The 13,232-nt window shown below is 40.2% G+C and overlaps 1 protein-coding gene across 10 annotated transcripts in view; it reads right to left on the bottom strand.

The window, feature by feature from the left end:
• PBLD (phenazine biosynthesis like protein domain containing) overlaps window positions 1-13,232 on the bottom strand; it is a 44,693-nt gene that overhangs the window by 26,584 nt on the left and 4,877 nt on the right. The gene's annotated exons all lie outside the window — the stretch shown is intronic.

Raw genomic sequence — 13,232 nt, forward strand, 5'->3', positions numbered from 1 at the left:
ATCATCATGGATACTATGTTGGGTTCTTAAGCCACCAAGCCACAACAGGAACTCATGCCTTTTTAAAAGAATACATTTTTTGGAGTTCCCGTTGTGGCTCGGCAGGTTAAGAACCTGACTAATGTTCATAGGGACATGGATTTGATCCCTAGCCTGGCTGAGTGGGTTGAGGATCAGGTGTTGCCATGAGCTGTGGTGTAGGTTGCAGACGAAGCTCGGGTTTGGCATTACTGTGGCTGGGGTGTGGGCTGGCAACTCCTGCTCCAATTCAACCCCTGGCCTAGGAACTTCTGTGTGCCTTGGGTGTGGCTCTAAAAAGACAAAAAAAAAAAAAAAAAAAAAAAAAAAACCATTTTTTCTAATTTTAAAAAAGATGCCCATTATAAAAAAAGAAAACCGTGGAAAATCAAAAAGTGACCCATAACCATGCAAATCAGCAATAAATTTTTTTTTTGGGGGGGACTTAACATAGTCAAAGGAACCTCGTGCTTTAATTTGTTGGTGTTATTTTACAAATCTGCAGTAGAAAGTTTTTTGAGCTCATGACATAAATTTGTTAAAGTAAACCTTTTCACTATAAGAATAATACCTCCTCTTTACTGAAAACCATAAAATACAGAAAAGCAGGGAGTGGGGTGTCTCCCGTATTTTCATTTCCCAGAGATAAATCCTGTGAATATTCTGGGTGTCTTCTTTGCTCTACTAGAAAGCCTGGATTTTTTTTATAGGCATGGAAGATTCCTCTCTCCCAAAGTTACAGACTTCAAAAAAATTCAGTGAATTAGGGGGTGCTTTGTTTAAATCTAAAAGAAATTAACCTATCCTAACATGCATACTAGTCAGGTTCATAACCCAGTGAGCCAAAACAGGAACTCTCTTTAATCACAATTTATACCTTTTTGTTTTATTTTATTTTTATTTTTATTTTATTTTTTTTTAGGGCTGTACCCATGGCATGTGGAAGTTCCCAAGCTAAGGGTCAAATTAGAGCTGTAGCTGCCAGCCTATGCCACAGCCTCAGCCACAGCAACTTGGAATCTGAGCCATGTCTGTGACCTACATCACTGCTCACAACAACGCAAGATCCTAAACCCACTGAGCGAGGCCAGGGATTGAACCCACAACCTCATGGATATTAGCTGGGTTTGTTACCACTGAACCATGAATTGGGAACTCCAATTTTTACTTTTTTAACAGTATAATATGAGTACAAATGCTTCATAATTCTTAAAAAAAATCATTTAAATAGATTTACAATAGGTTCATGGATGTGCTATAAATTATTTAACCATTTTTCCCTTTGGTGAATATTTATTTCTAACTTTTCACTTATAATGTAGGCATTCCCACTGTGGCTCAGCAGTAATGAACCCAAATAGTATCCATGAGGACTCGGTTCAATCCCTTGCCTTGCTCAGTGGGTTGGGGATCCAGTGTTGTCACAAGCTGTGGTGTAGATCTAAGACATGGCTCAGATCTGGTGTGGCTGTGGCATAGGCTGGCAGCTACAGCTCCTATTCAACCCCTAGCCTGGGAACTTGCATATGCTGTAGGTATGGCCCTAAAAAGTTTTTTAAAAAAAGATAATGTTGTGACCAAACTTACCGACTATAAATCTTGGTCTGCATTTCTGATTTTTTAATTACAATAGATTCCCAAAAAGTCAAATCCCTAGATCAAAGTGTACAGACATCTTAATTTTATCTTACACATACAGATAAATTTATCTTTAGGAGTGTATCAACTTAGCATGTGAGAATGTCCCACCACTGCTAATCTGTTAGATAAAAAAAAATACTTTGAGGGAGTTCTCGTCATGGCTCAGTGGTTAACGAATCCAACTAGTATCCATGAGGTCTTGGGTTTGATCCCTGGCCTCACTCACTGGGTTAAGGATCTGGTGTTGCTGTGAGCTGTGGTGTAGGTTGCAGACAGGACTCAGTCTGGCATTGCTGTGGCTCTGGCGTAGGCAGGTGGCTACAGCTAGGATTAGATCCCTAGCCTGGGAGCTCCCTATGCCACAGGTGTGGCCCTAAAAGCAAAAAAACTAAAAACAAAAAACAAAAACCTTTGAGTTTTCCTTTGTGTTTCTTCGATTATTCTAACCAAACTGCAAAGAACATAAAGTCAGAACCTCTTCTTATTTTTCTTTACTACTAAAATCTCAGTTCCTAGAACAGTGCCTGGCATACAATAAATGTTTACTGAATTAAGTAAATAATATACTAAGCATGCATCTCAACTGAACTTTCAAACAGTGACTGGCAAATACATAGGGCTTCTCAACATGGCAACATCTGCCAGCCAACATTTTAGTTTCAGTAGCAGTACTGTTATTGACAGAACATTGCAGTTTGTTTATGCAATTATTTGGAAATAGATTGCCTCTGTTATTTTAGAAAATTTAAATAGAGACCAGAAACAAATTAAATTTCTGATAATGAGCACAGTATTCATAAATTTAATAGAACTGACACAGAAATCATAGGTGTGCCACAAAGAGATAGTTTTTACCCTCATTTAAACTACAACCTCATTGGTTCCAGCCATCAGCTACACATTCAATCAGATGAAGAAACATATAGAAAAGACTACCTTTTCTATCATGATAATAAATTACATGTGCAAGTTTTTAAAATGTTTCTTCAAACAGTGTTCTCAAGTTTTCTTGCTCTAATTTGGTACAGAAAAATACAATTCTACAACTAAGTACTTTATCAGGCTTCTAGAAATACTGAATTGCTTCTCAAATGAAAACATTAAAGGGAAAAAATCTCAAAGACTCTAATATCCAATGTCATTTGCCTGTTTAACAACTACCCCTCTCTACTTCATCTCCTCCCAACACACTTGCACTTCCCTTTTCCTAAAATAACTCTGATTTTGTTTGGGAAAGCAGTGTGCCCAGCCCCGTTAATGTATCATAAAGGGTCTAAGTCAGTCAGAATGATCTCATGATCCTTTGCCAGATGCTTCCTCTTCCAGCTAGAGATGGTCATAGGACCCAATTAGAGCAAGATTGATTCTAGGGAAAATTTTTTGCTTTCTGACAAAAGGGCCAGAACAGAAAGGGTCAGACCTCCTCTTTTTCCTAAATGGACATGTTACTGATGCCTGGAAATGCAACAATCACCTTTTTTTTTTTTTTTTGGTCTTTTTGCTATTTCTTAGGCCACTCCCGCAGCATATGCAGATTCCCAGGCTAGGGGTCTAATCGGAGCAGTAGCCACCAGCCTACGCCAGAGCCACAGCAACGCGGGATCCGAGCCGCGTCTGCAACCTACACCACAGCTCACGGCAACGGTGGATCCTTAACCCACTGAGCAAGGGCAGGGACCGAACCCGCAACCTCATGGTTCCTAGTCGGATTCGTTAACCACTGTGCCACGACGGGAACTCCCCACAATCACCTTTTGACCAGGAGGTGACAAATATGAAGATGAAAAGCTAACCAGTTAGGTAGAGAAGAAATATAAGTTCTTTATGATATAGTTAATCTGCTAAATAAACATTAGACCCTCCTACTTTTATACTTCCTACATAAACAATAAATCCTTAAGATTCAAACTATTGTCAGTCCACATGGTAGCCAAAATAATGGCCAAAGTAGCATAAGATGTCCACATCCTAATTCCAAGAACCTGTGAATATGTTATGTTGCACAGCAGAAGGGAATTAAAATTGCATATAGGATTAATGGTGGTTAAAAACATGGACTCTGGGGTTTTATTCTATTATTCTATTCTATTCTATTCTACTCTACTCTACTCTACTCTCTTCTATTCTATTCTAGTGCTCGTACCCATGACATATGGAAGTTCCCAGGTCAGGGATCAAATCCGACCCACAGCTGTAGCAATGCTAGATCCTGAACCCACTGCACCACAGTGGGACCATTGAGATCTATCTTGGACCTGTGACCTCTAGAATTATGAAATAATAAATTTACATTATTGTTACTCACTAAATTTGTGATAAGTTGTTATAGCAGCAATAGGAAACAAATACAAACCAATATTGTGTTACTTGTGGCCCTGCAAAATCCTAACTGCTGCACAAATTTCCAATAACAGTAATAATAGGTAATACTCCCTGAGTGCTTATGATGTGCTAGACATGGTTCTAAGAGCATTTAATCCTCAGAACACCCCCATGAAATAGACGCTTATTTATAATCTCCATTTTACAGATGAATAAACAGAGGCTCAGAAATTTTAAGTAACTTGCCCAAAATCACATATCTAGGCAATGCCCAAATTTGAACCCAAATAGTCTAACTCCAGAGTCCATGTTTTTAACCACCATTCCTTAAAATATATCCAAGGGCCAGAATTTGAGAAGCTCTTAATTAAGGAACTAAAATCTTAGTTCCACGACACTGTAAACTATCACTGCATAGAGAAATTCTGTCTTCTTAAGTGTTAAAATACTTTAGACCATCTTTGAAATGAAAACTCAGAGCTTAAAAATTCTCTTAGAATTTGCTGACACTCAGTAATAGAAAGGACCCTGCTACAAGATATACTAAATAGGAGTTCTTGCTGTGGTACAATGGGTTAAGGATCCAGTGTTGCCACAGCTATAGTGTAGGTTGAAGCTGCAGCTCAGATTCAGTCCCTGACCCAGGAATTTCCATATGCCAGGGGCATGGCGAAAAGAAAAGAAAAGAAACACTAAATAATTGTATTATCTTATGTGTGGAAACTGAGCCACATTTATTTCTGATTAAGTAAAAAGAGTTCTTGGTAAAATGTGGAATTTTCTTAAGCATTTTTATTTGTTCTACAATAGTGGTTCTCAGACTTTAGCATGCATCAGAATCATCTGTGGGGACTTGCTGAAACCAACTGCTGGACTCCATGCCCAGAATTTTTGATTTCGTAAGTCTGAGATGGGGCCCAAGAATTTACATTTCTAACGAGTTCCCAATCGATGCTGATGTTGCACTTGGAGAATCACACTACAAAAAGAACATGAAGTTTCTAACACCATAAATGTATAAAAAATATCTTCCGGAGTTCCCGTCGTGGCGCAGTGGTTAACGAATCCGACTAGGAACCATGAGGTTGCGGGTTCGGTCCCTGCCCTTGCTCAGTGGGTTAAGGATCCACCGTTGCCGTGAGCTGTGGTGTAGGTTGCAGACGTGGCTCGGATCCCGCGTTGCTGTGGCTCTGGCGTAGGCCGGTGGCTACAGCTCCGATTCAACCCCTAGCCTGGGAACCTCCATATGCCGCGGGAGTGGCCCAAGAAATAGCAGCAACAACAAAAAAGACAAAAAGACAAAAAAAAAAAAAAAAAAAAAACTTCCTAAAAATATATTTTATAATTTTTTTCTTTTCTGTTTTTTTATTAGAGTTGATTTACAATGTTATGTCCATTTCTTATTTTATAATTTTAATTTTTATTCTTGGTCAAAAGGCATTGCCTAGATATATGATCTTGGGCAAGTTTGTTTTAGGGCCGCAGGCGGGGCATATAGAAGTTCCCAGGCTAGGGGTCAAATCAGAGCTTCAGCTGCTGGCCTTCGCCACAGCCACAGCAACAATGGATCTGAGCTGCAGTCTGCAATGTACACCACAGCTTGTGGCAACTCCAGATCCTTAACCCACTGAGCGAGGCCAGGGGTGGAATCCATATCCTCGTGGATACGAGTCAGTTCATTTCTGCTGAGCCACAATGGGAACTCCCGGAAGTATTTTTTATTCATTTAATTAATATCCCTGTTTGTGCTCTATGGTGATAGATTATGATTACGGTAGGATTCACATTAACAATTAACAATTTAATTTTCAAAAATGACTGTGTACTTCCCACAAATCAAAACTACTATGAGGTGCCACCTCACAAGGATCAGAGTGGCCATCATGAACAAGTCAACAAATAACAAATTCTGGAGAGTGTAGAGAAAAGGGGACCCTCCCATACTGTTGGTGGGAATGTAAATTGGTACAAGCACTATGGAAAACAGCATGGAGGTACCTCAGAAAACTAGAGAACTCTCATATGACCGAGCTATCCGAAACTCTTGGGCATATATTCAGACAAAACTTTCCTTGAAAAAGATACACACACCCACATGTTCACTGCAGCACTATTCACAATAGCCAAGACATGGAAACAACCTAAATGTCCATCAACAGATGAATGGATTAAGAAGATGTGGTAGGGAGTTCCCGTCGTGGCGCAGTGGTTAACGAATCCGACTAGGAACCATGAGGTTGCGGGTTCGGTCCCTGCCCTTGCTCAGTGGGTTAAGGATCCACCGTTGCCGTGAGCTGTGGTGTAGGTTGCAGACGCGGCTCGGATCCCGCGTTGCTGTGGCTCTGGCGTAGGCCGGTGGCTACAGCTCCGATTCAACCCCTAGCCTTGGGAACCTCCATATGCCGCGGGAGCGGCCCAAGAAATAGCAACAACAACAACAACAACAAGACAAAAAAAAAAAAAAAAAAAAAGGAAGAAGATGTGGTAGGAGTTTCCATCATGGTGCATCAGAAATGAATCCAACTAGGAACCATGAGGTTGCCGGATCGATCCCTGGCCTTGCTCACTGGGTTAAGGATCTGGTGTTGCCGTGAGCTGTGGTGTAGGTCTAAGACACGGCTTGGATCTGTCATTGCTATGGCTTCTACATAGGCCAGCAGCAACAGCTCCTATTCAGTCCCTAGCCTGGGAACCTCCATATGCCGAGGGTGCAGCCCTAAAAGGACAAAAGACAAAAAAAAAAAAAAAGAAAAAAAAAAAGGAGTTCCCGTCGTGGCACAGTGGTTAACGAATCCAACTAGGAACCATGAGGTTGTGGGTTCGGTCCCTGCCCTTGCTCAGTGGGTTAAGGATCCGGCGTTGCCGTGAGCTGTCGTTGCAGACACGGCTCGGATCCTGCGTTGCTGTGGCTCTGGCATAGGCTGGCGGCCACAGCTCCGATTAGACCCCTAGCCTGGGAACCTCCATATGCCGCAGGAGCGGCCCAAGAAATAGCAAAAAGACAAAAAAAAAAAAGAAAAAAAAAGTCGTGTATACTTTGCTGTACAGTAGAAAACTGATAGAACACTGTAAACCAGCTATAATGGAAAAAATAAAAAACATTAAAAAACTTAAACGTTTTGCACAATTAAAAAAATGACTTGTATTTCCTAAACCCCAGGCACATGCTAGATTTTGAGGGGTAAAATGATGAAAAGGTCATTAACTTTGTCAAGGAATTCTCAGCTGGTGAGGAGACTGATGTAAAAATTATAAAATATAAAAGAAAAAGGTATAGATAAAATGTTTAGGAACACAGAGAGCAATAATTCTGTCCAGGAAACAGAGGGAGCTCAAGAGATAAGGTGACATTTGAGTGGGTCCAGAAACAAAGCAAATGTCCAACAGCTGTATAAAGTGGAAATAGGCATTGTGGGCAGAGTGCACGGATTAATCCCAGGGCAAGCAATTGGATATGGAAATATATGGGGGAAGAGGATAGGAGGGAATGGAGATAAGGTTAAAAGGACCTTCTGGAGCTAATGTTCATGATTTGTTCTTTGTCTTTGTGGGTTCAGAAATCCAAAGTTCAGTTTAAGAGCTATTCTGTGTCAGGAAGGCTCCAAAGCTAGGCACCCAGGGAGAGGAAAGAGTCTCATGAATGAACCATACCCCACTACCTGAGAATCTAATCTAGAATTTACTTTTGAAGATGTTTCTTTTACTCTCTTTCTCCTTATAATTAAAATCTTAAAATCTCCTTTAAAAGTTGGTCTCAATTCTATAAGGAGAAGGCAGCTTTAACCTCCCCCTGAATTGCTGAGGGAAAATTTGAGGCAGAAGTTTGAGCAACCTGCCTTTCTTTAACCAGTAAAATGGGCTTGCACGCATTTTGGTATCCTGGTCAACCTAATGGCTGGTCCTGAGGTGCAGTTATTAGGCAGGGCTCTGTGTAGTTGTCCAGCAGGGGGGTTTTCAAATGATCTAAATAATTTAAATTATCCTTCTCTAGTTTCACTCACATTCCATTTTGATCCCTAGAGTAGCTTTATACGCCCTTCCATATGCCAAGCATACATGCTTTTAAAAAGAAACCAGGAGTTCCCGTCGTGGCTCAGTGGTTAATGAATCCAACTAGGAACCATGAGGTTGCGGGTTCAATCCCTGGCCTCACTCAGTGGGTTAAGGATCCAGAGTTGCCATGAGCTGTGGAGTAGGTTGCAGAACGTAGCTCTGGCGTAGGCCTGCGGCTACAGCTCCAATTAAACCCCTAGCCTGGGAACCTCCATATGCTGTAGGTGTGGCCCTGGAAAAGACAAAAAGACAGAAAAAAATTAATAATAATAAAAAGAAATCAGGGAGTTCCCGTTGTGGCTCAGAGATAATGAACCCAACTAGTATCTATAAGGATGTGGGTTCAATCTCTGGCCTTGCTCAGTGGGTTAAGGATCTGGCATTGCCGTTAGCTGTGGTGTAGGCTGGCAGCTACAGCTCCAATTCTACCCCTAGCCGGGGGAACCGCCATATGACTCAGGTGCAGCCCTAAAAGCAAATAAATAAATAAATAAATAAATATCAATTACCCACAAAGGGTATGAGCTCATAAATCTAAATTCATATGATTTCACAACCATTCATATCTTTTTAAATTTTTAAGTTTATTTTAGTTTTTAATCAATATATGAATATATATTAAATCTTTTAATAAACAATAAAATGATATAGAAAAAAACTAAAAATCCTATTTGACAATATCCTGTCCCACTACCTTCCCCAGAGGATGATCAGGTTTGTTTTGGGGAACACAGTAGACACCTACCTCTCTGAATTCTAATCTTGGTTCCATTTACCATGCAAATGTAGGGAAATCATAAACCTCCCTTGTTCAAATGGCTTAGTCATTAAACCTGCCCATGGGTGTGCCTGGGAACACTGATGCTTATTTGTCCCTCAGTAACAGTCTTAGTTTGTTTACAATCTCCTGCAGTTACAGACAACAGAAAGTTTATTCCTATTATTCCGTAGCTAATAGCATAAAAGAGCCCACTTGGCTTTAGTTAGAACTGCTGCTCCAAAACAAAGCTTCTCATTAATAAATGCCAGTTTAGTTCTTTGAAAGTGTAAATGCTTAGTAATAGAGTACTTACTGGCATTCAGAAATTCCATGAACACTATCTGCTTTACTTGCTGGTGAAAAGAAAATGAGTACAAAAAATAACTACAAAGTATAGGAGTTGCTCTAGCTGCAGCATAGGTTGCACCTGCAGCTCAGATTCAATACCTGGCCCAGGACCTTTGCCCCAGTTTAGGCCAAAAAAAAAAAAGAACTACAAAGTACAAGTAAAATAAGTTTTAAATCAAAATTTAGAAGAAAATCTAAAATTAAGTTTTATGTAGCTACTAAGATTTTATACATATATATATAAATAGCACTCCACTACTTTGAGTTTACTTCCATTCATATTTCCTAGACTTAATACAAGCTCTAAAACAGTCTTTGTTAAAATATTATAGACTATTTCTGATTTCCTTAATGACAATTATGTTTAAATACACCCGTTTTGGAAATTTTTCACTTTTCTGTTCAAGTTTACAGTTTTCATCTTATCATGATAACCTACCATTTACCAACCAAATTTAAAAACAAAAACAAAAGAACTTTGACTTTTGAAAATAAGACCCACATTTTTGCCCCCTAAGAAGTTCAGGAGGTTAGAGCAGACTCCAGAAAAAAGATTATAAACTGGTGCTATGATTCTTTCTAAGTAAGAAAAGCATGATTCAGAACTTTGTAGTGGTAAAACCCCTAGCATATGCCAAAAATTGGTTAGGTTTTTTCTACTGCTCTATGAAGCAGCTATATTTGACTAAACGAATGTGTGTGTGTATATGCATGTGCGTATATATATAAGATAGATAATTTTTTTTGGCTGTATCTGCAGCATACAGAAATTCCTGGGCCAAGGACTGAACCCAAGCCACAGCAATAACACTAGATTCTTAACCTCTAGGTCAGCAGGGAATTCCAACCTGTTTATATTTTAAATTTTGAATTTTTGACTTATCGATCTTATTGTAAAGCACTGTTAAGAGTCTTGCTCTAGCTTGAAATAGAAAACTGGATCTACAGATTCTTTAGAGAAAAATACTATCCCACTACATAACATTACTTGAATTTAACTTTAGCAATGGTGGAAAATAGTGTTTTTTGAAAATGTTATGATTTATTATAATCTCATGAATAGGCAAACAAAATAACTCTTAAAACCTTGTAGCATTCTCTATATGTATCCTTCCATTGTTCTTATTTATCCTTAGAAATGTATACTTACAAGAAATACATATTTTTTAAAATTTTATTTTTTTCTTTTTAGGGCTGCACCTGTGGCATTCCCAGGCTAGGAGTTCAATCCAAGCTGCAGCTGTCAGCCTATGCCACAGCCACAGCAACACCACATCATGATACTAGTCAGTTTTTTAACCCACTGAACCACAATAGGAACTCCATCCTCCAACTTTTACCTCAGGCATTATCTCCTTCAGAGAGCGTGCCCTGAAGCCCCAGCTGGTGCTAATGATCTAATTCTATGTTCCCCAAAACACTCGCTGCTTATTCTATCTGATCATTAACTATAGTTTTATACAAAACTATAGTTTTGTATAATTTATCTATTTAATGGAATGCATCCACATGCCTCTTAAAGTCTGAGACAGCTTCACTTTATGTACTTTATTATTATTATTATTGCTTTTTAGGGCCACACCTGTGGCATATGTAAGTTCCCCGGCTAGGAGTTGAATTGGAGCTGCAGCTGCTGGCCTACTCCGCAGTCACAGCAACACAGGATCCCAGCCATGTCAGCAACCAACACTGTAGCTCACAGCAACACCAGATCCTTAAGCCACTGAGTGGGGCCAGGGATTGAACCCACATCCTCATGGAAACTAGTTAGGTTTGTTTCCACTGCACCAGTACAGGAATTCTGTATGTACTTAATTTTTTTTTAATTTTTTTATTTTTTGCTTTTTAGGGCCGCACCTGTGGCATACGGAGGTTCCCAGGCTAGGGGTTGAATTGGAGCTGTAGCTGCTGGCCTACACCACAGCCATCGCAATGCAGGATCCGACCTGCGTCCACCACCTACATCACAGCTCACAGCAAAGCTGGATCATTAACCCACTGAGCAAGGCCAGGGATCGAACCTGCATCCTTATGGATGCTAGTCAGATTCGTTAACTGCTGAGCCACAACGGGAACTCCCCTGCTTTATTTTTTGTGAACTGAAACGTATACTGAACTGCTAGCAATTCAGTAATCAATATTCATCTTATCAATAGCAACCACATCCGCCTATACCAGAAAAACGGCAGTATAGTACACGTGAAATATTATTTATTCTTTCCAGGATAATACTTGGCATTCATATGATTTGACAGATTTCTCTGAAAAATTTTTTGCCCCCTAAACATAGTGCTTGGGACATTGTACTTAAAAAAAATTCTATTAATTTTACTATTAGGAGTTCCCACTGTGGCACAGTGGAAACGAATCTCACTAGTATCCATTAGGATGCAGGTTCAATCCCTGTCCTCACTATGAGCTGTGGTGTAGGTCGCAGACACGGCCTGGATCCCAAGTTGCTGTGACTGTGGTATAGGCCGGCAGCTATAGCTCTGATTTGACCCCTAGCCTGGGAATTTCCATATGCTGCAGGTGTGGCCCTAAAAAGAAAAAGAAAAAAAAAAAAGTCACTACTAAAACTAGCTTGGGAGTTCCCTGGTGGCTCAGCAGGTTAAGGATTTGGTATTGTCACTGCTGTGGCTCAGACTGCCGCTATGGCATGGGTTTTATCCCTGGCCCAGCAACCTAAGAGTGCCATAGGAGTGCCCCCACCTCCAAAATTAGTTTAACAGGAAGGAACTACATTTATTAACAACACAACAAACAGACATGAGATTGAATGGGACTGGAATTATTATTTCAAATACTAATCTCTACCTTAAATAACAACCTAAGAACCCATTTTAGAGACTAAGAAACTGAGGTTCAGAAAAGTGAACTGCCTCAAAATCAAAGAGCTGGTAGTTAAGTGTCACTATGTATTGGAACCTAGGCTTGACCGACTCCCTGATTATGAAAACAATTTTAAGTTTCGTCATAGATTTTCTTCTTTTTCTTTTTGGCCTCGCTCATAGCATGTGGAAGTTCCTGGGCCAGAGATTAAACCCGTTTCACAGTTGCAAACTGCACCACAGCTATAGCAGTGCCAGATCCTTAACCTGCTTTGCCACAAGAGAACTTTGAAAATTATATAAGTGACTCCACCCCCAGTATGACCATCATTATTCGTACACATATATAATGAAACCTGTATTTTTATCTACCACTCAGAAACTTAAAATCATGTGTGCAGTGAGGGAAAATAGTCTGTTACTCTATTATCTGTACTGTTTTCTAAGTTATCAATGTGCTTATAACACATTTAAAACAGTAAAATAATTTCTTTTTTTTTTCTGTCTTTTTGAGGGCTGCACCCCCGGCGTATGGAGATTCCCAGGCTAGGGGTCCAATTGGAGCTACAGCTGCCAGCCTACGCCACAGCCACAGCAACTCAGGCTCTGAGCCAGGTCTGTGACCTACACCACAGCTCACAGCAATGCTGGATCCTTAACCCACTGATCGAGGCCAGGGATTGAACCCACAACCTCAAGGTTCCTAGTCGGATTTGTTTCCTCTGCACCACCATGGGAACTGCAACAGTACAATAATTTGATTTAAATTCCTTAAATAGCTATCTTTTTTTTTTTTTTTTTTTTTTTTTGCTTTTTAGGGCCACACCTGTGGCACATGGAGGTTCCCAGCCTAGAGGTCTAATCCGAGCTACAGCTGCCAGCCTACACCAGAGCCACAGCTATGCAAGATCCGAGCTGAGTCTGCGAGCTACACCACAGCTCATGGCAACCTCAGATCCTTAATCCACTGAGGGAAGCCAGGGATCAAACCTGAAACCTCATGGTTCCTAGTCGGATTCATTTCCACTGCACCCTGACAGGAACTCCAGAGGCCAGCTATCTTTTATAGCCTGTTCTTCATGGCAATCCACTGGGACAGGAAGAAGTTCCAACACTTTTAATTATTTTCAAAAATTAGAGAAAGTGTGCCAGGTGCTTTCTTCCTTTTAAGTAGCAATTTGTTTACTTGGTGTATAATTATTCAAATTGGATGGGACCTTTTGGTTTCCCTAATCTCAGAATGAGCAATCACTAAGGTG

This window comes from Sus scrofa, chromosome 14 (assembly GCF_000003025.6).
Source record: "Sus scrofa isolate TJ Tabasco breed Duroc chromosome 14, Sscrofa11.1, whole genome shotgun sequence".
In the NCBI taxonomy this organism is placed as follows: Eukaryota; Metazoa; Chordata; class Mammalia; order Artiodactyla; family Suidae; genus Sus; species Sus scrofa.